Source organism: Limulus polyphemus, unplaced genomic scaffold (assembly GCF_000517525.1).
Source record: "Limulus polyphemus unplaced genomic scaffold, Limulus_polyphemus-2.1.2 Scaffold1016, whole genome shotgun sequence".
In the NCBI taxonomy this organism is placed as follows: Eukaryota; Metazoa; Arthropoda; class Merostomata; order Xiphosura; family Limulidae; genus Limulus; species Limulus polyphemus.
In genome coordinates, this window is record NW_013666626.1 from 342,303 (window position 1) to 370,098 (window position 27,796).

A 27,796-nucleotide genomic window follows, 5' to 3' on the forward strand; every position below is an offset into this window, starting at 1 on the left:
TATATATATATATATAAAAGCATAGTCAAATCTAAAGCCTAGATTAAATTTTTAAAAATTAAAGTTTCCTTAGATAGGTCGAAATTCAATATCAAAAGTATAGTAAATAAACTTAAAACTGAAATACGAAACTCAATAGTGAAACACACGAAGAAACATTAAATATTTATGTTTGCTCCTACTAAGACTGGTATATTTAATCAGTTATGTTATTTACTGAGTTACTTTTTTGGCTCTGATCTTTGTAAGTATCTTGCTTGGATCAAAAGGTATGATAATAGCAGAAAATGTTCAGTGCAGTTCAATATTAAGTAAAAATATATAAAACCAGTATACAGCGAAACTGAATCTATTAGTTTAATAAAACTCAAAAAGAAAATTGTTTATATTGAAAACAAAATACAACAACATTAATTAAACCCTTTAGAGTAATCACTACTGAAAATTAAATTATTTAAAATGTAACTTATAGATGAAGTTGTATAAATACATATGCAAGAGAGCTACCTTATTGCAGTTTAGAGGGAAGATTTACCATGAGAATTGTCACATTCTTTCTCTCTTACAAGATCAGACAAATAATGTACAAATATCCCAAGTTCTTTACAGATTCTGGTGTGTTTGAGTTAACTCAGTCTGTGTCTGTTTGAGTTCTTTGTTGACCTTGATTTTCTCTATTTGGCCTTGGATTTGCCAGCACCCACTTGTTGTAGTAGACATCCATCCAGTTTGCAGCTCTTGCTCAGTATTGCTCAGTAGTATTGTCATCTATTCACACAATGTTTATGGGAATGTTTACTAGGACCTTCTGGATGATAGATGACCTGTAGCCGATTCTGAGGTCTTCTAGCCATGAAGGCTCATTTTGGCTGAAGCTAGTAAAGCTGCTCCAGCTGGGTAATTTGCCTTCTTTTTTTTGTTTTTTTGTTCCGAGGTATTTTGTCAGCACTCCATTCATGAAACAACGCAGCATACAGTTGGTTTAGATCTTTGATCCCATGGTTTCTACAAAGATTTCCTCGACATATTTATTGGTAATGTCTTTAGCTTCCCCCTGCAGTTAATTACCCCATACACCATTTTCACTAAGTTGCTGATCTGCACTGTCATTGAGACTGACGTTCATGTCATTGCATACTGAGTGAAGCAGGCATTTCCTTATAGTTAGCTGCTCCACCCATTGAAGAAACAATAGTTACCAGTTCCATTGAGCTGTCATCACTAGGATAGGAGCTGGATATACAACTTGCCACATTCATGAATTCCACATGTATTGATACAAAAATCAAGTGCTATAGCTCAAACTCTACTTCTATATCAATGATGTCTTCCATTAATTTAGAGCACAATATCTTCTCTATTGAGATAAAGGCAGTGAGTGGTAAAGATAAGTTGAATCTCCAAGTCTCAAACTTAAGTAAGTATAGGAGAAAGATCAATCCTAACTACTGATAAGTTCTGTCCAATCAATAGTACAGGTTAAAGCACAACTTATATGAACTCAAACTATCACACTCGAGGCATGTAAAATATAAAACAACCATTGACTTCACATGGTCTAGTTAAGACATCCTAGAAGGTAACCACTCTTCTTGGTCTCTGCAATCTGCAGTGAATGGTTGTAACAACTGCAGATTTGATTATGTAACAAGAACTAGACTTACACAAACTGATCCTATAGCAGTTGCTATGCATTTTTTGGATATGAAAACAAACTACAGTCCTTTTTCATACCTTAAACCACATTGAGCTGATTGACTGCTTTATCCTGTTCACAGATAAAATATCAAACTTTAAATTTTTCTGAGTGCATTGAAAGGCACACAGTATATGGAAAATCCTGATTAAAACATCAAAAAAGAAGAAAAGATGCATACCTAGAGGGAAATACAACACAGATAGTCGCTTACTGAAATGAAAGCACCCACCATTTAATGGAGTATTCATCTGTTGATTCACATATCTGTGATAAAATAACCAAAAATGTATAGTAAGTAAGATACTTTGGAAGGTTTTTAACCAATGATTTTCCATTGGTGTTGGTTCTTAATAACAGAGGACATGTGTCGTGATATAAAAATCTCTATCACAAGTCCATTTAGTATTTTTTCATATAAAATGGCACCGAAATCCCTTTTTTTTATGAAGGCTGAGAGAGCCATTCTCTGTTTGGGCATATGAGAACAATGATTTGGTACTGACTCTTTGAAATGAACATCGGCAAAAGGTATTGGCTTAACACCTAAATGCTAGGCTTGTGATAAAATTCAATAGACTGATAAATTGTTGAAGAATGTGTTATCATTCAACACTGCTTGAACTTAGATTTCAATTCGACACCTCATATCAGTGGCCCACCTTTTCAAAGACCCCAGGGGACTCCTGGCTATACCAGTGATTATGCCTAATCTGAAGAGGTGGTTATCATTGCATCTCTCGATGGAAAGTCCCATACTTTAGAGGTATTGGAAGTGAAAAATTTAAAAGCTCAAATAACAGAAGAACATATAGAATGGATGTAGCCAGAAGAATGTTTGAATTACACTTTAAAAGATATCACAGTGTTTAATAATACATATACCATTTCAATGCACATGCAAAACTGTATGAGCTCTTGAGAGATCAAGGTGTACTTGTCACACTTGAAATAACTCATTTTTAACATTTAATAACTAAGGTAATTTTTCTAAATTTTCTTCTAGGTGTTCTGCATGTAGTTAATGATATTCTGTGAACCAGATTGCAAAAGGTTGTAAACATTTAAAAGTTACACATTGCAATGAAAGCTTATAAAAATTTGAGCATGTGTCTATCTTAACTTCCTATGGTGGTTCAAGTCCATCTCAAGGGCTGATACAGTTGGCATAAATTTTGTGGTTCTTTCTTCCCCTGTAAATGTTATTTGAAATAGTAATTGACCCAAATAACCTAAGAATTCTGAGATTATGCACTAGGACCCAATGGTCTGACTTAAAAGTGTTGTATAATATTAGATTTTAGCTTATCGTTGTCCTTTTGGATATATTAGTGTAAACCTCTCCAACCACAGCAGCCAGTTGAAGTCACTCTATCGAACAGCAACCAGCCAAGGAAAATAACAAGATGTGTATGCCAAAAGAAGCTTAGTGTATTACATTGTAATGCTATCATATGGAGCAGGATTAGGAAGTAGTCAGAAATATTTCAGGCTGGTAAGATATACTGATGATTCTTCAAAACCATGAACAGTTTCAGGACTCATTGCCTCATTACAGTAGTAATGATGGTTAACTTTTTATGTGGTGAGTCATCCCCCTACAAACGTAACCTAAAGATGTCACATACATTAAGAAAGGAAGTGCACATCTTCAGACTTCTAGGAGAAGGTGGAGGCCTCCCTGGAACCCTTATGTTGGATTTTGGAAACGAAGCTCTAAAGCACCACCATTTACTTAGATAAGGTGAAACAGGTTCAAGTGGAAAGCTAGGGAAAGTTTGGTTCATTTTCTCAAGCATTTGAAGCAAGTTGTTACTTGGAATAGATGGATTTGGAGTCAGGCAGTGCAATACCTGATGTTCTGCCTAGATGGTCCTGCACATGATACTTTTAGCACTTGGATGAGGAGCAAATTGATGACTGAGACACATTTACAGTGAGTTGTGCCACAGATTTTATCTTTGGGAATGCAATTCAAAGAGCATGTTCAAATCTTGAAAGTGCACTGCTTGGGTGGTTTAAAAATATTGAATGGCAGGGTGTTGTTCTCGAGAATATGTCTTATGAAATAAGATGAGATACTTATTTATGAACAGCTTTCTTGGTCACTGGTCTAATAAATGTCCAGATTCTTTTACCAGTTGTTAGTAAGCATTCAGATAAAGGAAGTTCGATTACAAGTTGTGGCTGCAGCTTTCCCATTCCTGAATTGGTACTGACCATAGGCTTGGGTGAGTGAATCAGTTAGCCCACATGAAACATTAATTCAGCTGGTTTAGAAAACAATGAAATTGGCATAATGATGTGTGGGACAATAATGATACATAGTTATGATGTTGGGTTTGTAGTAGATATTGGGACAACTAGAACCTTAAATAACATTGCTGTGTGTAAGGCATTCTGTGGTAAATACCACTTTACACCAACTTCATTTTGGCAAATGGCAATAAGCTAAATGTGAGCGGATAGATAAATCTCTGATTTTGTATTAGCAATATTACATGCAAAATGAAGGTAGTTGTTCATGATCCGTCAGGCATTAACATTTTAGTGATGAACCGACTGTGTAAGTTGATAAACAGTTTTGCATACACAACAGGTGAACTGCAGATTTCTACCAAATGTATATAGCGCCAGTCAGATTGGCTCCCAAATATTAGGCTGCATGCATAAATGTTGAAGAAGATGTATTAATTCACCCTGAATGTGCAAGCAGTATTCCATGATGTATAATATATTCAGTCTAGTGCATTATTACCACTTGATGCAGTGATAGAGCTAGTGCATGAAACGTACTGTTTTTGTCTGAACAGCAGGCTACACTTGTTCAAACAGTGATCTTGTCTGAGTGTGAATATTCTACCAATGCTGGTCTGTAATTACAAACATTCAGTTAATCACCTTTCAGCTAGAATAGTCATCAGCATGGTAAAAAAAGAGGTAGAAATGACACACACTACTGAGTAACTGGTGTTACAGCCATTGTACCTCATACATGAACAAACATACACCATCCAAAACATTGAATGTCTCTTGTTCAGGATCACGGAAACAATCTAAACTCAATGCAGTAATATTAGCTCAGAGTTTGATGAGGTGTTCATAGGATCAGATGGCTGAGTGGGTTGAACAAAAAACACTTATAATTACATAGATAAAAGTGATCCACATCCAATAAAACAACTGCCATAAAAGTATCTTTGGAGCGCCAAGGAAACATTCAATGCTTAACTGAAGAAGGTGTTGAAAGTTTAAAATATTACCTTTGGAGAGTGTTTGATTATTTCCAGTGGTAATTGTCATAAAGATAGGAGATAGAAAAAAAGACAAGGTTCTGTGTGGACTTTATATGGCAGAACATAATACTGCACATTGTGATCTTTCCTTTACTACAAATCGCTAAATGTTTGGATACATTGGAAGATGTTCATTGATTCAATAAACAAAGTGTAGTTTCTAGGTGCTGGAAAGTCAAACTGGATAAAGAGTATAGACCTAATAATGTTTCCAGCACTCTGGAAGTGTACGACTTCTGGTGTAAAACATTTACTACTTTTGAGAAGCTGATGGAACTTGCACTGAGATGACTACAAAAGGAGAGATGCTTGATTTAGAAGATGGTATGTTATATTCGTCTTTTATAGTACATTTCAAACTGCAGTTGAGAATCTGAGAATGGTATTCTAGCACATTATAGACGCAGGCTTGAAATTGAAAACCTGGAAAATATGCGCTTATGTGAACAAAAATAGAGTTTCTAATGGAGATCTAATGAATGTTCTTATTTATCTTATCTGTACAATTTCTCTATTATGGGACTATAGTAACTAATGCAGCCTTCTATATATTTGGGAATTAAATGCATTATTTTTTAGTTTTTTTTTGCTTATATTAACATGACTTTGCATTTTGAACTAAAATACATTTAACGGCCTGTTACATCTACATGAACTGTAATTTACATTTGCTTCTCTGTCTAGTGCAAAACAACATATAACATATTTCTTAATGTATCTGTCATATCTTATACTAATCTATAATCGACATAATTTAGTAAAAAAATAATGCAACGAATCAATTTTTAATATTCAGTCAAAACATCAAGTGCATGCCCCCCCCCCCAGTGGCACAGCGGTATTTCTGCTAGAATCCGGGTTTCGATACCCGTGGTGGGCAGAGCACAGATAGCCCATTGTGTAGCTTTGTGCTTAATTACAAACAAACAAAAAGTGCATTTTCTCTCAAATAAGCTGATAGTTTGAATCTTTATAATGAAATTAGTGAATTTCTGTTATGTTAGTTTATTTAGATTTTTGTGTATTTTGGATTGTAATTCTGTAATATCAATTATGTTTTCAATTTATTTTATTTTGAGTTCATTTGATTTTATTATTATCAGTTTTGGTTTTGTTTTATTTTCAATTTAATTTAATTTGAGTTGCATCGTTATTTTGGTTATAACTAGTCGTTGGAATTGTTTGTAATTCTTTGTTGGCTTCATGTATGTGTTATAGCGTTTTGTGGGTCACCTTAGGGAAATAAATTTTCATCTTACAACCAGTAGTTAACTTTCTGATTTGCCCAATATTGTTCAGTTTTACTCATCAGGTGTTAGACGACAATAAGACAAAGGAGAGGGGGGGCAAATGAAATAACTGTTAATCTTTTCCTTCCATGACAAGTTTAGAATAAATACTTAGTAAGGTATATTCAGATAACTTCTCTACTTTTTGTGTAGTTATTTACATTCTGGTAAACCAATATCTAATCCTTGTTTAAAACAAAGTTACATATTACAATACTATCTCAAGGAAGCTTGTACCAGGTTGACTTTGTGTCCACTCTCTGGGATGGTTAAATTTCACCATAAGAAGTGACAGACACTTGTACAAGTTGGTATGAGTTCCGGTTATTTCTCTCTCTCCTGTATACGTTATTTCGAAAAGTATTTGATGTATGTAATCTAAGGAATGTGGGGTATCGCAATAGGATCCCTTGGTCTGAATTATAAGTGCTTTATAACATTAGTTTCTATTTTGTCTTTGTCCTATGGTGACGTTTTGTGGTCAACCCTCTCTTACCATGTGGATTAGAAGTCTACCATTAAGCTAAGATGAAGATTCTTGTTTTTCCTTGCTGTTTGAGATATTTATAATTCTCTGAATAACATCTCTGCAATCTATATTATGAGGACAGTGATGTATTATTTTGTGGTAAATGCTCAATCACAAAGAATGTATCTGCTCAAGTTCCAGATAGAGTTTCGAAACAGGTATCGTAACAAGAAACAATGAGTATTAATGTTGTGAACCAAATCATCGTCACATTGACCCCAAATTCACAATAGATCACTTTTGTACGTCAAATTATATAAATTAGTAAAGTATGCTTTTGTGAAGAGGCTCTTATTTACCATTTTTTTCGATAAAGTATTGTAACTATTACAGTATTAAAAATGTTTTGTTCTAGAGAGGTTGAGTACGTTATATTAAAATGACTTAGAAGCCTCACCACGTCGTTACAGCCCGGGTTGTCACGTCTGATCATGCTTTGTCTGACGACTGTGCATCTCAACAATAGCTCCCCAGCGAAATGTCAATTGAAAGAGAAAGTCATGTTCAAGGAACAACCTTTCTCCCTGGTGGCTTTACATAACTCATCTAATATTCAAGGCCGATAGTTCTCCACTGCCCATATCAGCAGTCTTATCGCATAGAAATCCAAAGAGACTTGACTAGTATGTTTTTGTATGGAATAGCATGACTATTTGTTATATTATCCAGCTGCTTGAGGCATATTATGTTTAAATAGGCATGTTCCAGAAGCAACTTTGTACACGTGATTTGTGTATTTTCCAGAAGAACTTCTTGGTTAACTTTCTGTTTGTTGTCTGGGACACATGGGCGGCTTATGCCACTAATCTTTGTGTGCACGAATTCTCACCGCCCTAAGCTTAACCCGGCTTGGATACAACTTGTTTCAGTTTTTTTCCTGGTGAGTGGACCTGGTGAATCAAGATCATGCATGTTCCTTTGTTTTCCAATTCCATTATGTACAAGTCATGTTACCACTTTGGAAATTCTAAATTGATGACCTGAAGACATCTGAGTACATGTATATTCTGCCTCATAAACGTATGTTGAATGCCATTCCCAAAAGTGAAGAATTTTAGGTGGCTTCACAGTACCTACGAGGACGCCAATGTGAAAATGTAGTTCTGATACATTCCGAACCACCTCGACATTATACCGGCTGTGTTTGTCATGACTTGCTGATTTACGATTCAAAATCGTATATATGTATATATATGTATTATAGGATAAAGCAAAAATATCGAATAAATACTAGCGTACTGAAGTGGGTATTCTAACCTTCATAATTTTTACATTTTAGTTCTAGCTCATGTCTAATATGAGGAATTTTAAGGATTTGGAATCAAGTACTTTTTAAGGAATTCTTTAGAAAAGGGAAGTTTTTCCGAATTCCTCCTGAATATTTGTAAACTTTATAAGATACACTAGTGCTCAAGTAATAAGCTAACAATTCAACTTCTAATAATGTTAACTGACTCAAAAAAAAATCATCATATACATTACCTGATCGATAATGGTATAATCATATTTCTACAAGAACCACTTTCACAAATATACAATTTGTGCATTAAGTTGACTTTAGATTGAAGAAGGATTGTTTGTTTGTAATTAAGCACAAAGCTACACAATGGGCTATCTGTGCTCTGCCCACTACGAGTATCGAAACTCGGATTCTAACATTGTAAGTCCGCAGACATACCGCTGGGTCACTGGGGGGCCTTGAAGAAGGAACGTTTTAAATAATTCGTTAATCAGTGTCAATATTAGATCAGTATTATTTACATTGTGGTAGATTAATTCAGACATAACAAATAACCAAAAATAATTTCCATTTTTAAATTATTTTGATATGGTGTTTATTCTGTTGGACGTTCCCCCCGGTGGCTCAGTGCTAAGTCTGAAGGCTTATAGTGCTGAAAATCAGGTTTCGATACCCGCATTGGGCAGAGCATTTTGCGCTTAACAACCTTACTTATTCACCGACTTGTGATAAATTCGTTATTCGTTTACAAAATTTTGCAAATGACTAGTTTTTTTTTATCTATGAAATTTTCTGAATTTAAAACTGAGAGTCAGTTTTCGTTTCTTCAGAAAATCTCTAACATTAAAGAGTAGTGTAGGGGTTCAGGTGGACAAATTGTTAACCTGATTATTATGCTTGTATACGCATATCAGAAATAATTATGGAAATAGTGAATAAACTGAGTATAAAATGCGATTATTATGGGATTGCTTCCCTTCTGTTGTATGAAAATGATCTGCACTAGAGTACAGTCACATGTTGAAAATATACTGTGATTGGCTGTCATCCAACCAATTAGCCAGTGTAATACCAACGTAATGGCTATAGAACTACAGACTCTTAAAACGAAAATTCTAAATGACAAACGTGTAGAAACTTACGTTTTGGCTAACTAAGGGTATTTCATGCGACAGATTGAGTTAGATGATTTAGTAGGAGTTGTTTGGAAAATCTGAAGACAGTACACGAAAGCAGTACTATTGATATTAGTAGCGGTGAAGGTAGAATACCGAAACTCTTTAAAAGTGATGTTAAGTAACTCAGGGTATATAACTAAGGATATTTCATGCGACAGATTGAGTTAGATGATTTAGTAGGAGTTGTTTGGAAAATCTGAAGACAGTACACGAAAGCAGTACTATTGATATTAGTAGCGATGAAGGTAGAATACCGAAACTCTTTAAAAGTGATGTTAAGTAACTCAGGGTATACTCTTTACATGATCACGACAACTCAGTATAGATCTTACCAATGACATAGCTATAAGTACAGGAGTAAATGTTACTTCTGTTGTTCCTCCAGTATGCTTCATTGTAGATGTTGTACTTTGATCTTGATATCGTTGCCAATGAACACCCTCTTCCAGATTTTCTCATTCCATTGTTTGAAATCTGATGCCCGTTTTTAAGCAGTGGTTTATAAGCAGCTCATATCCACTGAGGTTTCTTCATGCTAATTTGTATTTTATAACAAAATTGCAGCATCCTGACTGCTGACACGTGTGCTACATCTTAGCCAATGGTATTGGAAATCTACACAAAATTGCAGCACCCTGACTGCTGACACGAGTAGATTTTTACCTATCATGTCATTGGCTTACATCTTAGCCAATGGTATTGGAAATCTACACAAAATTGCAGCACCCTGACTGCTGACACGAGTAGATTTTTACCTATCATGTCATTGGCTTACATATTAGCCAATGGTATTGGAAATCTACACAAAATTGCAGCACCCTGACTGCTGACACGAGTAGATTTTTACCTATCATGTCATTGCTTCAGGAACAAGACCCAGTGGGCAAGAATTCATCTTTCGTGGTTTCGAGCATGTAGAAATTTGATGAAACCATACCAGGAAAGGAAAAAGAGGTCGATGGAACGGTGAAAATTAAGAATATGCATGTAATAATTTCCAATATGGATATTATTAATGGCGTATGGACTTATATGGAACTAAGAAGATGAAACGGCAATCAAACAACTTGGGTGAGCATTGTGGAGTAACACAGAACAGTTGGAACAATATACCATAATTACACATCGATAAACTTATTGTAGCAAAAAAGAAAAAATAAATTGTACTGCTTTGTGTGGCAAATACAGAATGCTAGCTTTGTACCATTTATTTGCTTGTCTTTTGTATTTGCTATAATTATGTTTTGTACTAATCATTAAGGGACCATTTAGTTGCAATTACTCATTGTTTGTGACACCAGGAATCCTGTATGTGTGTTATTTGTTTGTTTTCATATTCCATCATTGTATATATGTACATACTGACAGCATATAGCACTGGTTAGCTCCAAAACGTATCTGTGTTTAAATGTACTTTATATTCAAGAAATCTGTACGCTAGCGAATGTTTACACAGTGATGTATCATGATATTTTCTTTCATGTCTGATCTAACGCAATGAATTACTAAAACATAGGTTGAAATATGTATGAAAATGTACACTTTCCTTAGCGTCTCCTTTCCGGTGTATCAAAAAATCAAAATAAGTGGTTGTTAAGTAAGTTACTTTTGTTACTAAGAGGATAAGCTTGAGGGAAAATGGCTGATCTTTATTACTCTACATAAGAGTATATGATAAACAAAGTAATAGAAAAGTAAGCACAGTTTGTTTTACTTATCAGATGACATTCTACTTTTATCAAATAAACTTTTCGTTAAATCTGAAATATGATGTTGTTTCATTATGCCATACCACAGGGATAGGTAATGCCTTGACGAGTAGCACGACTATAAACACTGCTAAATGCAAATTTAATTTAAAAAAACAAAACACTTTCATGGTTTGACTTATCACCATCTTAAATGATCAAAGTGATTGAATAGTTTGTTTTATTATTACTCTAAGCATTTGGAGCCGGGTTTGGCCTAGTGGTTAGCGTACTCAGACTGTGAATACAAGGGTTCGTGGTTCTCTCTCTGTTGCCTCAAAAACGGCGCTGAGGGTGGGCTACAAGAGTGAAATTCAAATCCCACTATTCAATCAGATAAGCAAAGCCTAAAATTTGGCGGTGGGTGCTGTTGACTATTTCCATCCATCAAAAGTTAGAGATGGCTATGCGCGAATATTTTGAAATAAACAAATGAAAACATTTAGCTTTAAATCTTAATATCTTTGAAAATCTAATTCGCTTTTGATTCACCAAACTATTTTTAAGTAACTATTTTATTTCACGATCCTGTTTCTAACTTGGACCTATTTCACCCCGTATTGCTGTGTACGGGCGCACTGCTATAGAACACTGTGTATAGGAACGAAATCAACCAGTATCGCTTCTAGTGTGTAGCACTCTATTGTTTTAGATCATATACCAATACATTTAATTTCGTTTACACCCTAAAACATTACTCATACTCTAAAATTAAATTACAGAACCATCTTCCACACACGTGGCGCTTATTGAACAGGATGAGACTATAAATGAACATCCTAATACCACAACAGCAGTAACAGAGTTCTGATACAAACAGCTTCATGTACATTATTAAACTTTAAAACGGAAGCGATCTTTGTTAGCAGCTAAATTGCCTATAAAACAAGTAAGATTTGCAACTTTTTTCTTTGTATGTTTTATTTAAAGAAAACGATTTAAACTAGAAAGCCAAACATTCTCGACCGAATGCACTTTGTTTTTCCCCGTTCACCTTATTTGATATTTAGTTGATTCAATTCAGAATTCAGTTGATTTCAAGAGAGTGGAATTCAAGGCAGGGAAGGTTTGTTTGTTTTGAATTTCGGGCACAGCTACACGAGGGCTATCTGCGCTAGCCGTCCCTAATTTAGCAGTGTAAGACTAGAGGGAAAGCAGCTAATCCTCACCACCCACCGCCAACTCTTGGGCTACTCTTTTACCAACGAATAGTGGGATTGACCGTCACATTATAACGCCCCCACGGCTGAAAGGGCGAGCATGTTTGGTGTGACGTGGATTCGAACCCGCGACCCGCAGATTACGAGTTGAGCGCCCTAACCACGTGGCCATGCCGGGCCCAGGTCTCTTTACATTACCAAATCCCCACAACTCCCTCTATCTAATAAATAAATTACAACACTAAAACTATAAGTTACAAAAAATATATTTCAGAGTGATAAACACTTAACACACATCAACTTGAGACTTCATTATGGGATAGAGGTATTAGAGCACACTAAATTGTGATTTTGTAGTACAAAGGACAGTAAGTTTTTGCGTAAATAGATTTATTCACAGTGGCAACACTTTTCAGGCAATGTTTAGGCAAATAATGCCAATTCGTTGACACCATATATATATGCACTTTTATGCATTAAATGAATAGAAACACTGTTAAAACCCCTTGTAACGTTAACGTATGCAGACGATGCTCCTAGGTTTAGAGCTCCCTATTACATAAATAGCAAAGATTTTCGAACTTTGACCCATGTAAACTTAAAAGAAAGGTTCAAATCCCAAACTTGTCTGCTTCAGTCTGTGGGGATTGTCGCAAGGTATCTTTGTGCAAAGATGCATCTAGATTGAGCAAAATGTAGAGGAATAGCAGACCAAAAACTCTGCGAAATTATTTGCCCTTTGATTGCTGTAGAATCCCAAGAAAGGTACAAATCCCAGATCTTTCTGTTTCTGTCTGTGGGGCTGTCGCAAGGTATTTTTGTTCAAGTCTCATGCAGATTGGTCGAAATATAATGGAATGGCATGTCTAAAACCCTAACTTTGCAAATTTTTAGCTTTTGAACTCTGTCAAATATAAAGGAAAAAAATCCCAAGTATGACTGCTTAATCTGTGGGGGTCATTCTAAGATAAAGTAGAACCTCGATTAACGGACACCTCGAAACAATTATGGATCGATTCCGAACCATATACGGTAATCAACGTTTTCACAGATTCAAAGTGCGATCTTATTATTCTGGGTAATTCTCGTTATAAACACTATAGGATACATAAGCTGATACATTCCATAAGGGTTCTTGGAGCAGGGATCAATTTGGCTTATTAATGTGCACATGATTTGTCGCTCTTGATAGTATCGTAGTACGGTGTTACGTAAACCGTCTAATGACACAAGCAGTGATTTGTTGTTTTATTTTCAGCGGCACAGCTAATCCACTCTATGAGATCTCCTGTTGGCAACGCACAATGTCATGGCAACCTACAACTCACAAACCCCCGTGTCCTGCATACACCAAACAGAATGGCTTAAAATTCAGAAATTTAGTATGGTCAGTATGGATTCCAGCCTTGCGTGGTTTTTTTTTTTTAATTAAGGATACCTTGTTTTAGAAGGCATTTGGACACAGTTGGAAGGGTGCCCTTAATGTCGAGGTTCTTTGTGCTAAGTCTCATTTGGATTAATGAAAATATAAGGGAACTGCAGGCCAAAATATGTTTTTGCAATATTTGACCTTTGATATTCAAAAATGTAAAAGGGATTAAATGAAAAAATAAGCACCAATCTGTGCAAATTGAACCAAGCTATATGTCCTCCAAGTTTCAAGATGATTGGCTTGGAAATATAAACTACATATTTGTAGTTGTTGAAAAGAAAAAAAAAACAACACATGAGTAATACAATATGTCATCCTCCCTATGGGGTTGATATAACAAAATAGAAAGCCATAAAACAGTTCAGTATTTTTGAATTATCTATACTTATCTGTTACGAATTGAGCTGTTATAAAAATATTTTCTCATACTTTGACTTCATCAGCGGGAAATCAGGAACAGACGCAAATGAACTACATTTTTCAAGATAATTTCATTTTAGCAAAGATAAAAGTACAAATTTGGGATATTTTAAAATATAAGATGTTAATCTGGGAAATACGAAAATTATAAATGTGCATGTATATGTCTTTAGAAGACGGGCGATCAATTTAGTTTAGTAAAGAACTAAGTATTAGTAAAATAATTAGTTAAATTAGTTTTAGTAAAAATGTGAGATATTTTAAAATATAAGGTGTTAATCTGGGAAATACGAAAATTATAAATGTGCATGTATATGTCTTCAGAAGACGGGCGATCAATTTAGTTTAGTAAAGAACTAAGTATTAGTAAAATAATTAGTTAAATTAGTTTTAGTAAAAATGTGGGATATTTTAAAATATAAGGTGTTAATCTGGGAAATACGAAAATTATAAATATGCATGTATATGTCTTTAGAAGACGGGCGATCAATTTAGTTTAGAACTTCTCATTTTACCATTAAACTTTGAAATCCAATAAACCTTGAAATTAACATGTACTTATATTGTTTTTAGTTAGCTGCAGTTGGAGTCGGGATAATACTGCTCGTGAGTATTCCTGTACAATGTTACGCAAAACATAAAACTTCAAAATTATAATAACGTTACTGTAACAGAAAGTTAGGTTATATTTTTTTACGTAAGCTAAGAGAACATTAAGTTTACGCAAACTTTTATATTATCAATAGATAAAAGATTAGCTATTGACTTTGTGAAAATTCACAAAGAATAACCAGTTATCCTCTGTTTAAAAGATTCAGAAGAAGCTTATATTACATTTATTCAAACCATGCCATGTGATGCTTGACTAGCTCCCAGATTTTCTACAGATATGTTCATGACGGATTTAGGGTGGCTTGGGCTCCGGGGCACTAGAAGAACAAAAGCCTCCCCCTCCTTCCCATCATCTATATATTGATCTCTAGCGAACTGAGTCAACTTCTCTGTCAAAATCATAGTGTTAAGGACATACATGTAAGAACATTTTAATGATATATGTAGTTTTGTTACACTGGAAAAAATATAAACAAACCACAAACGTGCGTAAACACATTTTATTCATTCATGAATGATCATGAAGACAACTCGATTAGAACCTGCATATAACTGTATAAAGTTTTTTTTTTTTCTGGCTTTATTATAATTGAACTCGTCAGCGAGTTTCGAAAAGTCTAGCTTTCGAAGTATGCCACATTCTATGTTCGTTATAGACAGACACTTTAGTTGGCTTTGTCCTATTCTTTCCTCAACCCACTTTTATTCGTGTCAATTTCAAAAACGACCGATCCCCGCTGCAGTTTGATACCATCATGGACAAGTATATTATGAGCACTATCCCAACATTAGAAAATCTTTGGACAAGAGCCTGTCTATGGAGACAGAGGTACATTCTTAACTCCACTGATTCTGTTGGTTCAGATTGTGTGAATGAACATCGAAGTTCTGAAATTGCCAGTGTGGAAAACTGGATCAATTCGTTTCCTATCTCGGTTTCAATATCGTTCGAAAAAGAATGTACAAGTCATTTTGCGGCTTGGCTGATTTCTTGACATGAAAGAGATGGTAATTTGGAAATAAATCCAAATTTGGTGGCAACATCTTTATATGCATCAAGATGATATTTTAATACAGTGACAAGTTGGTCGACCACAACAAAAATAAATACTTCAGTTCTGAATTTATCCTTGGGTGATAGTATGATATCCTCTGGATCTCCATCATCATGGCGATGGTTGAGCACCAGGACGCGCTTCTGAACTGAACTATACTCAATATGACCACATAGTTCAGCACTTCGGTCTTCGAATTCGTCAAATCTTGTTCTCTTATCTTCAACAAATTGGATAAGGGCATCCAATAATGGCATAGCAACATTGAGATCTAAGCCAGTTTGTTGGAGTGCGAGACTTGTGTGATGGAATCGTTTCAAGAATGTATGCCAAATAACGATGAGAATACTCGAATCTATTTCTCCAAATTTATCAATGATTTATCAAGCTTCTTTTCTTCATACAGCTTTATGCTCAAACGTCACTTGTCAGGGATGTCAGCACTTCGTCTATGAGGGTATAACCTTCCAAAAGGATCGAAGTAGCTTCATATCTTGCCGACCACCGAGTTTCAGAAGGTTGTTTGACAACACATAGTCCTAAAGGTTTTAGTTTGCCACAAAGGAATTACCAGTGATGTGTTGATGCAGAGAGAAATTGTATGACATTTTTACTATGTAGAAGAATCTTACAACCACAGGGCAACACCCGACACAGCTTTTTCCAACCAAGTTTAATGAGTGAACTGCACATGGTATATATATATAGTACATTAGGGTTTCTGTCACAGATGATAGCTTGAACACCACTATATTTTCTAGCCATATTGGAAGCATTATGGTAAGATTGACCACAACATTTTTTATATCAATACCCTTCTCATCCAAAATGGCCAGTATCATTTCAGCCATGTTTTGGCCATTGTGGCCTGACATTAGTAAGAACTTCAGGAATCTTTCTTCAGAACCAGTTGGGAAAATGTAACGAACCACAAAAATGAGTTAGTTAAAATGTATGACATCTAGCATTGAATCGACAGTCAGTGAATAAAATTTAGTTGATTGTAATTCCTTGAAAATATCCTGAAGTACGTTGTTACCCATAAGACGTATTAGTTCTTCACAAATAGAAGACGATAGAAATGACGTATGTCCATTGCCTTTGTTGATGAAGTGCTTTATGTGTTCAGCATTAAATGAGTCATAATCTGATAGAAGTTCTAGTATACCAAGATAGTTACCACTGTGTGTAGACCCTAGGATTTCGTCTCTACCTTGCAATGCAAGTCCTCGTTCACAGAGAAACTTAACCACCCTTTGTAGCACTTTACGCCAATAATCACGTTCATTCTCAAACAACGATACAACATTATTGTCTACACAGCCGATACCTGATTGTCTTGTGCACGTTGCTATCATGACCTCTCTGTATATTTTGCTGTTCCCATGAGGCGAAAGCCTTCCAACCCTGTGTTTCCAGTCATTGTACCCACAAATAAAGAGGCCATGTGCTTTTGCACAAAGTTTACATGGAAAACAGTATGGTCTCCTGTCAGTGGATGCACACGTGAGAAGATATCCTTCAAACAGTATTGGCGATAACCTTTTCCACTTTGAACTATGCCCAAGATTTGAAAACCTCTATCACAGTGTCGACAATTTTCACTACCACCACAATCCAAAAGTTTTTCAATTCTTCAGATATGTTGTCTCCCCATAGGCCAAACACATTCACGAATATCTTTCGATCTGGATCTCTGTCACTAGTCCAGCTAAGATCAGTGTATGTAGTGTATTAGAATTATGTGAGCCAATATTCGGGCTGTTGTCCTCGTTATCCCCTGCAGTTGATTCTGTTTTCATCGTGTTGGTCTTTTTCTGAGTTTGGCGTGAAAAACGTATCCAGCTTTAACAATTTAGCAGTTTCGTTTTTCACTGTTCCTCGCATATTTGTTGTTTTTTTATTTTCTGGGCTCCTGATTTTTGTACAGGTTGCATTTTGAAACAAGTTCAATGAAAGAAAATTATGTTGGCTATAGAATTAGCTGCCTGAAAGCACTGAGACGCATGGCACGTAAACAAGAACAGCATGCGCGTGTTTTCATAGCAACTTAGACATGATTCAGGATGGGCATCTTTTGTGCACACGTCACGACATTTTAGTGACTTAACATTTAAAATTTAAGTAAACTACATTCTTAACATAGTATACCAAGAAATATAGCACAAAAATGTAACTAATTATCCATATGTTAATAGTATATAAATTTTATGTTAATTTTATAAGACAATATTTAAAAAAAAACCTAAATTTACCCTAGTTTGAGAATTGTGACATTTTCTGTCTAGGCATCCCCTCTTCTCTAATTTACTTGCCACCATCCAAGAAGTATAAAATTTAACGTATATTACTTATTATAATATTGTCATTGCTCAGGCAAAGCATAATTTTTACAGCCTTTAATTTTATTTGGTTAAAGAGCTATCAAATAGAAAATCAGACTCCTCTTGTCACGCCCACTTGTAACATCCTCCCTTTCAGAAGTTGTCAATAGTTCATTCTTAATTCTAATACGTATTATTTATAGCCAATAGAAAGCCAAGACTTCCTTTTATCAAATGACATATTATGTTACGTTATTTTCTTTAGTTTTGCTTCTTGTTCAACTTTTGTTCCCACAAGAAACATATCAATGAGCTTAGCTGAATTTATAAAGACTCTTGTTGCATAGTTAGAAACATTGTGATAGTTATGGAAGATATTCTGCTTTTAGCATGTTATTATTCTGTATTCTTTTGAGCGTTATTTAATGAAAAAAAATTATTTAGTGCAGTAGCACCATTAGTATAAAAAGTAGGGTAAAGTGTCATGGACAGTCGACAGCAAAATAAGAACTTTATTTCTTTTTTTCATGTGTATTGTTTATCTATTATTTTTAAAATAACTGAAATGTAAAAATAGGAATGTTTTGAGTTATATAAGGAAAGATTAGGTAAAATATATAATAATATAATAGAAATATTTTACGAGGTACACTAGCAAGTATTGTAAACTGTAATTCGAGAGCGTAACATTAGCTGCACGTTTGCCAGTGGTTTATAACTTATAATGGCCACAAGTGGTTAGACGTAGCTCAAAAGGGCAATAAAACAATAAAATTTAATTATAAATAGATGTATACTGTTACGAGTTTATAACTATTTAGGATAAACAAATGTAGTTTCATGTTACAATTTGAAGTCATTCTAGAAAGAAAAAAGGGTAATTTAGATTTATTTAGATTTTTTTTTTGTTGTTTAGGAGGTCGGCCATATTGACCAGCCCTATATAGAGTTAGGATAGATGAAATAACAGATAAAATACAGGTTTTAAAGATTATACAATTAAAGTTTGAGACTAATAAAAGTATTTTTAATCTTAGCACAATATTACTTTGCACTCGAACTAATAAAAAAAGACTATATATATCTATGGACAAATCTTTAGTAAAATACCTCATTAAAAAACTGATTTATGTATACAAACGACTTGTAATGTTTACTAAATGTCTGTCAAATGTATACTGTATTAAGTTATAGTTTTAAAACCATATACTTGTACAAAATGGTCACTTGATTGGTCCCTGGGACTGAGCCTGTATTGAGAAAGTTAATATAACAAGATATTTATAAATTTAATCGGATTTATATACTTCATTTTCGTTTTTGTATGGGTCCCTCTTAGACCATGGGCCCCTGGAGGTTGCCTAACCTCCTAAGCCTTAATGCGTCACTGAATATGTTCTATTATGCATTATATATTTAGACAAGGTACCGTGGCTTTAAATATGTTAATCTTTAAATTTCAAGCAGTGTCATATTTGTTGCAGTTTATGTTCTTCGAATTTGACGTTCAGTACATTTGGCATGCATTTAATATTCATAAAGTGAGAGATTTCATTATTGTTTATGAGACTAATCAATCGGAAACATATGAGACTAATCAATCGGAAACATATGAGACTAATCAATCGGAAACATATGAGACTAATCAATCGGAAACATATGAGACTAATCAATCGGAAATCAAATTTTACTTGCGATTAACATATTATTTACACTGTAACCTTAATCTTTTTTGTAGTTAATGATGCAACTAATATATTGCCGAGTTTTTGAAAAGCATAATTTATATATTAGTAATATGGTTAAGGGGCAATCCAATTATGCGATTTACAAAATTCACACTGATGGTGTATCGTACTCTCTCATTTACCTATAACATAGTCCAAAGGTGTCGCCAGTATATATTTGGGAGGGGGGAGGTATCATTTCTTAAATGAATAACACATGTAGGCTTGAGTAAGCTGTTAGTAATTAGCATATAGCTACCAACATTCAATTATCCGGGCCTATTTTCATGCCCACATGCATTAATAAACAAAAAATTGACGCTTTGGTCAAATTAGCAGTTTTCTAGAATGCATTTTGATTGGTTGACTGACTGGATCTAGGTCAAGCTCAGATCACATTTATCCAAGAAATACACCAGACTGTGTCATTTTGATTCATTGAATAAAAACGTTTTTGTGGGCATGCCCCCGGAGCTCCCTAGAAGGTGATTGAGTTCAGCACTAACAATGCTTCACAGCACGTTACGATTTCACTTTCTTAACAGTCTCACTTAAACAGATTCCTCAAAGTTGCAAATCCTGCAGTAGCAGCCAGTACATTGGCCGTAGCAAGTCTAATATCAGATTTGCTTGTTTGTTTGTTCGTAAGCACAAAGGTACACAATGGGCTACCTGTACTCTTCCCACCACGGGTATTAAAACCCGAAAACAGGTTTAAGAAAAATATTAGCAAGTGAAAGAGGTTATGAATATACAATTACTTATTCGTACTCATTCAATATAAACACACCTTTAGGAAGAGATTACTCAGGTCGTTCGTAATTATTCAAGATAAACACACCTTTAAGAAAAGATTACTCAGGTCGTTCGTACTCATTCAAGATAAACACACCTTTAGGAAGAGATTACTCAGGTCGTTCGTATTCATTCAATATAAACACACCTTTAGGAAGAGAGTACTCAGGTCGTTCGTACTCATTCAAGATAAACACACCTTTAGGAAGAGATTACTCAGGTCGTTCGTATTCATTCAATATAAACACACCTTTAGGAAGAGATTATTCAGGACTTTCGTACTCATTCAATATAAACACACCTTTAGAAAGAGATTACTCAGGTCGTTCGTACTCATTCAAGGTAAACACATCTTTAGGAAAAGATTACTCAAGATAATAAACTGCTGAAACCACACCGACTTTTATTTCTGGAAACTTCCTCTGGTGGATGTTATACTTTTTTTTAACTTATTGGATAGATTATAAAGTTAGTATTTACTATTCAAATAAAGCACAAGTTAAAATTCTTTGTTTAAAAAAATCAACGTTTTTGGTGAATATCAATATGATTTTCTTATGGTAATCGAATGTCTCAAGATGTGCACAGGGTTTAATTACTTCTTCGTACCAGATATATCCACGAAGAATGAATTAAAAAAAAACGAAAACAACGTGTATAGAAGTTTTTAAAAGATAAATAGAAAAATGATATCCAATAAAAATATTAAATCAAGTGTACTAATTAAAATCATATAACATTTATTCAGGGAAGTGATTTACAAGTATTTAAAGTATGTATTGATAATACTATTTATTTTTTAACGGATTCAAATTACAATAGATAGTCAGCTGCAGTTACTGTATTTATTCAAGGCTTACTGTGCATCTAAACGTGATTTCCAAATATTATGCAATTTCAGTCTATAGAAACTGAAGATGATAGTAAGTGTGGGGTTATTGTTAACAATATTCATGGTGAACTACAAATACCTATGATATCTTATAGTTGCATACCATAGCTTATTTAACAGAAAAAAACAATAAAAATTCCTTTAATACATAATTTATGTGTCATTTTCTGTAAATAAGTTGTTTTTACCGCAATTGATTTTCTTTGGTTAACCTAATTAGTTTTAAAATCTGAATTAAAGCAGTTTTGTTTATTGGTTTAGTTTAATGTTTTAATATCATATGAGTGTCATCTGAGATGATGTCCTAGTAATACGATTTCCCTTTAAAGTCAATCACGTTTATTTGAAATTCAAATATCTCTGACCTATATATCTATCGTTTATCTGGAGTCAGTATACTCTACTTTCTGATTCAGTTCCACTAATTAATAACTTAATTCACCATAAACTTTAATTTAGAGCTCCAAGTTGTAATCAAAAGATATATCAGTAAAACTCATATAAAAAACACCTACTTCAAACTTTATGCTACCTATGAAAAACAAAAATCCGTTGAATGAAACATTATTCTTGCAAAATGGGGATCGAGTCTCTAGCGTATGTTGTACGGACTGTCAAGACATTTCTTTTTTTTTTTTCATTTCTCATAGTCCTTGCGGACCGTTGAGCCGATGGCAGAGCAAGATCTGCCATCGTTTCTAAAGCTGTTTCTTACGTCAAGGATGCAACCCACTTGACAGCCTTCCCTCGTTGAAAGGACGAGCATGTTTGGTGTGACGGGGATTCGAACCCGCGACCCTCATATTGCAAGTTGAGCGCCTTAACCACCTGGCCATGCCGGGATCAAGACATTACCGGAACATTTTGTCAAGGATCGAGTAATCATCAGACATTTCCATATACATAAACCGCACAGTCTCTAGTTCCTATCATTGTTGACTTTTTTGAGCTATGGGGTTACTTTGATTTACCATAACGTGCTAGGTACTTTGACAGACCTGAAAATTATCATATGACGTATTACGTAGCTGTGTATTACGTTTTTCTGTTTTGTTTTAATTTGTTTGTTTATTGAATTTCGCGCAAAGCTACTCGAGGGCTATCTGCGCTAGCCGTTCCTAATTTAACACTGTAAGACTAGAGGGAAGGCTGATAGTCATCACCACCTACCGCCAACTCTTGGGCTACTCTTTTACTAACGAATAGTGGGAATGACCGTTACATTATAACGCCCCCACGGCTGAAAGGGCGAGCATGTTTGGTGCGACGGGGATTCGAACCTGCGTCCCACAGATTGCGAGTCGAACTCCCTAACCACCTGTCCATGCCGGGCCACCTTTATTGATTAATTCTAAATAATGGGCGTTAGAATAGGCCAACTAACTTTATAATAACCCTTCCTGCATGTTAAACATCTTATCTACAACTTAATGATGGCATAGCGGTATTTTGTTATTCCAATACCACTTCCAAACTAAGTGTTGAGTAAAGAATTACTATTCCTCTTACCCTGGTAGCTAAATATGAATTTTCCATCGCATAATGTAATAAATTTAGACTAAACTGTCTTTTACAATAGTATCAGTTTTCTCATACTGCGGTATATGATGTTAGGTTTAGAATCACATTTTGGATTAACAGATTTCGGTCGATACGATCAGAGTACTTAAATTCATAAATGAACTGTCAAAACTGTCCATTTTTAGCCAGACTAGTATTTAAAGAAGTAAACAAGGACACGTTATGTTTTAGCAAAGTTTCAAAATTTTACAAATCAGTCTAAATTATATTATCGTAAGTTTGTTTGAGATTTTATTGGCACTGAAACAATTTAAATCGAATCTCTCGGGTTTAAATTTATGCGAAGCTATAGCTTAGAAAATAAAATTGATTTAATGTTCCTATCAACGACAGCTCCATACAGGACGGGCCATTAAGGAACTTTTTATTTCCATAATCAAACGACATTCTACTCGTTTAAGGTTAAATTGACCAAAGGTTATATAAAAAGTCGTTATTTCAACTCCGCATTGTCTATCTTTAAATTGCTAATAATATATTAACTTAAAAATACTTCTGCATATTGAAAGCATTCTTCAGTGGAGTTGAAACAGAGGCCAAAAGAAGTTGATATTATGCGTTATTATACTTAAAGATAACTTAACGCTATAGTGTAGTTCAAAATGAAATTCAACAAACCAAAATCCACTGTCTTCAATGGAAAGTTGAAAAACAACAACAACGATATAGCTCAAATTAGCAAAGAACAAAAGTAACCTCAGTACAGGCTGTAAGGGAAGAAGATCAAAATACTACAGATTACAAAGGAAGAGCAATTATATTGGGTAATGTAAAACGATGTTGGTGTGTTATTACGATAAAAAATGTTTGAATTAATTTACGAATCACTGGCTGGTCCTAGCTTGAAACCTAGCTGTAAGTGAGTCTAGTGGGAAGGATATGTGTGGAAAGACTATTAATATCGCCTTTTTTAAATAATCTGAAACAGGTATAATTCAATGACAAGTGGTAAATTGAATAATATATTAGGCTTCACATTTATTTGTTAGTATTTTATAAATAGAGCAGTGGTTCTCAAAGTGTGGTCACGCGCCACGGCACGGCCGAGGCCACGCGAGTGATCAGATCAGGTGGGGTAGGATCGGATCGGTAGGTGTTGTGTGGACCCCCCCCCCCCCAAAAGTGGTCCTTGGACGATAGAGTTTGAGAATCACAAGATAGAGAATCAATGTGTGAGTAAAACACATATAAAATACCATATATATAATATGCATTACACCACTATATGAAGCCTAGTCTTAATCTATCGAACTGACTCGCCAGTTTTTTGCTGGAACGAAATTTCATACATCTTTAGATTTCACCTTGACCGGAGTTACTTGTGATGAGCGGTATTACCCTAAACCAGTATTACTCAGTTATGAGTGATAAACAGGACCATAGACTGGGCTTCAGATGTATTTTCTAGTATTTTTAACAGCTTTTCGATTGAATAATTTACAGTAATGAATTAGTAACATAAATGTTGCACATTCTTGAAATTCTTGTATGAATATAGTATCGTTTTGTGAGTAAAAGATATGTCAAAACACCATACATACATATATATTGTCATTTCAACAGCAAATAGCTTTTACTTCTGATTATGTAAAGTAATAATTAATATATTGTTCGGTACACAAAACAAGTCATAGCTTTAAAAATGGTTGATTATTGTGAAAGTCTTGTTAATGAATCGTTTCATCATCATTTCAACTGTTCTCTCGAGGCCATCAGTGATCAGTGTATGATAATAAACAATCGTGCTGCATTTGATTGAAATGAATCTTTAAAAAGACGTCTCCAGTGTATTTGTATCGGAATGAGTTATAACTAATCCTTTATCGTTATAATAATAAATCTTTATTATGGACTTTGCTAACAAAGCAATATACTGAACATAAACTGACATATCTAAAATGTTACCAGACAACGCTCATTACCGAAATTTCAAGAAACTAGTAAGACTTTATATATTTTTATTCTCCAAAATAACACAAAAAAAAGCATATGATTCATGTGTATTTGTCCCGGGGGGAGTGGTGGTTGAAGAACAGGTTGTGAATTTTTAGAGTATCCCGATCTTTATGTATTCTTGATTATTTATTATTCCATTATAAACAAATGATCAAGTATTATATTTAAATAGTGGGACGAATATTGTTCAAGTGACGTAAATATCTGTTATCATAAAGTTCTTTAATTTGTCTAGAAAATGTAATTCTGATGGAAATATAAGTTAATCATTAGTAAAGTAAAATCGACGAAGGTTGAGTTTATTATACTAAAATGATTTTGGAACCTTACCATGTCGTCACAGTCTATGTCGCAACGTCCCACCATGATCTGTTTGACAACTGTGCATCTTGACAATAACTCTGTAGCGTACTTTACAATGCAAATAGCTCCGTGGTAATACTGTTATGTCTAAGGCACACTGTTTTTCTTGCTGGCTTTTCATAAGCCATTTAGTGTGCGAGAATGACAGTTTTTCAGTGCCCGTTTCAACTGTCCCATCATTTAGAAATTGCTAACCATATGGTATTTTTAGGATAAACTAATTTTTGTGAAAAAGTATTAGCTAAGAAATAAAGAGAATGGACATAATGTGTGATAAACAAAATGAAAACAATATATATATTTGTTTGCAAAGTCAAAAAGACGAAATGCACTCTTGCATTGAACACAGGATTCTTGTCTTTCATTGGATAAGTGAATCAATTAGCTGATTTTATACCCTTGAGATGTCTTTCCGTCAAGTAGTTCATTTGAGATTCCGTGCAGATTGCTTAAATCTAATGTTCTAATCTCACGGGAAATGTCAGATTTACCTATGACGACTAGCGCTACTCTCGTGCTGGTCATTCTCATCTATCTTAGGAGATGTCACCTCATCTGACTAACCAGTGACGAGCACTGCCGTTGGATACATTCTTATGTAACATGAAGCATTACAGCAATTCCCCTCAGGAGCAGATATTATATCCAGATATAACGTAGATATATTTTTACATTAAAATAATAAGGTAGAAAATCCATGATATATCTGCATACTACACTTTTCCTTCCCTCCCCTCAAGTCGACAATTAAATTTAACTTTATAACACATCATTGTGATATAGTCAAAAAGTTTCTTACTTTTTCTTGTCCTGTAAACACTTAAATGCAACATGATCAACACAACCCTTAAAAAAAAGAACTACAACTTTAATTTAGAAAAGTGCATATAATGCATAATAAGATAATAATTGGATAAAAATAAAACCCTTTATAATTCAGTAATATATATTAACATTAAAATATACCATTAATAAATAAATAAATATATATATATATATATTATCAAAACAAACCTTAGCAACAAAAAACGCTTCATTAAAAATGATCACCAGGGCACAGGCTATAATGTAGGATATAAGATGTGCCCTGGGTTTTGGAGGTGACTGCAGAAGTAACCTCGTATTGTAGTGGGAATACACTGTTAACCAGTCTTAACTTCCCTTACCTAGTCTCACATGTTAAAAAAGAATAAGAAATATAAAATAGGAAATAAAAATAAGGTTGTAGAGAAAGATGTGGGTTCTCAAGCCCACAACGTCCCACATCTATATCGCCCTTCATTGCCTTCAGACTGTTGTGAGATAATGATTGCCTTCCAAAATAATGTAAAATAGAATAAAAACGAAAATAAGGTTCAACCATTGAGGTAAGTAAGGCAATCTTACCTCCTCAAGTTGGCATTCCAGCTCACATTATAGTTGTAAAAGCTGAAATTAATATATTAATATTGGTAGTAGAGTAGACAAAGTATACTAGTATATAAGTGTAAAAACCCAACTAGGTTATCTAAACTAGTGTCCCACCCAATCTCCACCCATTAAGTGTACTGGTAGAGTCTATTGTAACTATTAATTTTCAGACTATTTGCCCTTTATAAGAGCTTTTATAATCATGTACGATAATGGTGTTAATACACGTATGAAAATAGTGACAAGATGTTTGAACGACCTTATCAAAAACTAAATATATTTGTTTGAAATATCAACCCAAAAAAATCTTAATTCTCACTTCTTTATATTTTTGCAATACATTGAAAGTATTTACCGCAAAATAGTTTAGTAATTTTATTTAATGTTTTTTTTTAACAAATCCAATTGTATCAATATTTCAACATTAATACGGAAATATTGTAATTTGTTACAAATTTTACAAAATGTGAGCAATGTCGACCAAGCATCTCTCTCATTATAGCCCATCTTATGTAAGCTCCATTAGCTTATGGGGCATGTTACCAGGCTAGTGGCATCTCTCCTGCTAAAAGTTTCATAGATATGTTCTCATCATCTAGCAAGACTTGCCAGTATTTGGATGTTAGATCAAAAGTGTGGAACCAATTGTGTTCAGATATTCGTTTGTTTGTGGTAAGAAAAAAGTGTTAACATGCACTACCACATTCACCTGTCTAAAATCAACACAGAGTCTTGGCACATATTTTTTCTTCCTGACAATCACTACTGCAAACTACTAAATACTCTTCGAAGGTTGTATAACCCTGTCCTTCAACATTCACTGTGTTTCAGTGCTGGCCACATCCCTAGTGCTTCAGAAAAGTCAGCATTGTGGTTGCTTTCAAATTCGGTGACGAGGAACCCACTTTGAGACTAATAATGGCTGGAGACGGCTTGAATGGGTAATGAAGAAAAACTTTAATATAAGTTTAACATAACAACAGTTATTGCATGTATATACCAACGTCATTTACAAAATAACATGTAATAACTGCCCAGAATTCTACATCGGAGAAACAGGAAGAAAATTGGAAACAAAATTGACAGAACACAA

The 27,796-nt window shown here is 34.4% G+C and overlaps 1 long non-coding RNA gene across 1 annotated transcript in view; it reads left to right on the forward strand.

The window, feature by feature from the left end:
• LOC111086318 overlaps positions 1-12,481 on the forward strand; it is a 15,073-nt gene extending 2,592 nt beyond the window's left edge. Inside the window, exons 2-3 of the long non-coding RNA XR_002611040.1 lie at positions 3,122-3,125; positions 12,471-12,481. This is a non-coding gene — a long non-coding RNA (uncharacterized LOC111086318). The remainder of the gene's footprint in view (positions 1-3,121; positions 3,126-12,470) is intronic.
• Positions 12,482-27,796: the final 15,315 nt, after the last annotated feature.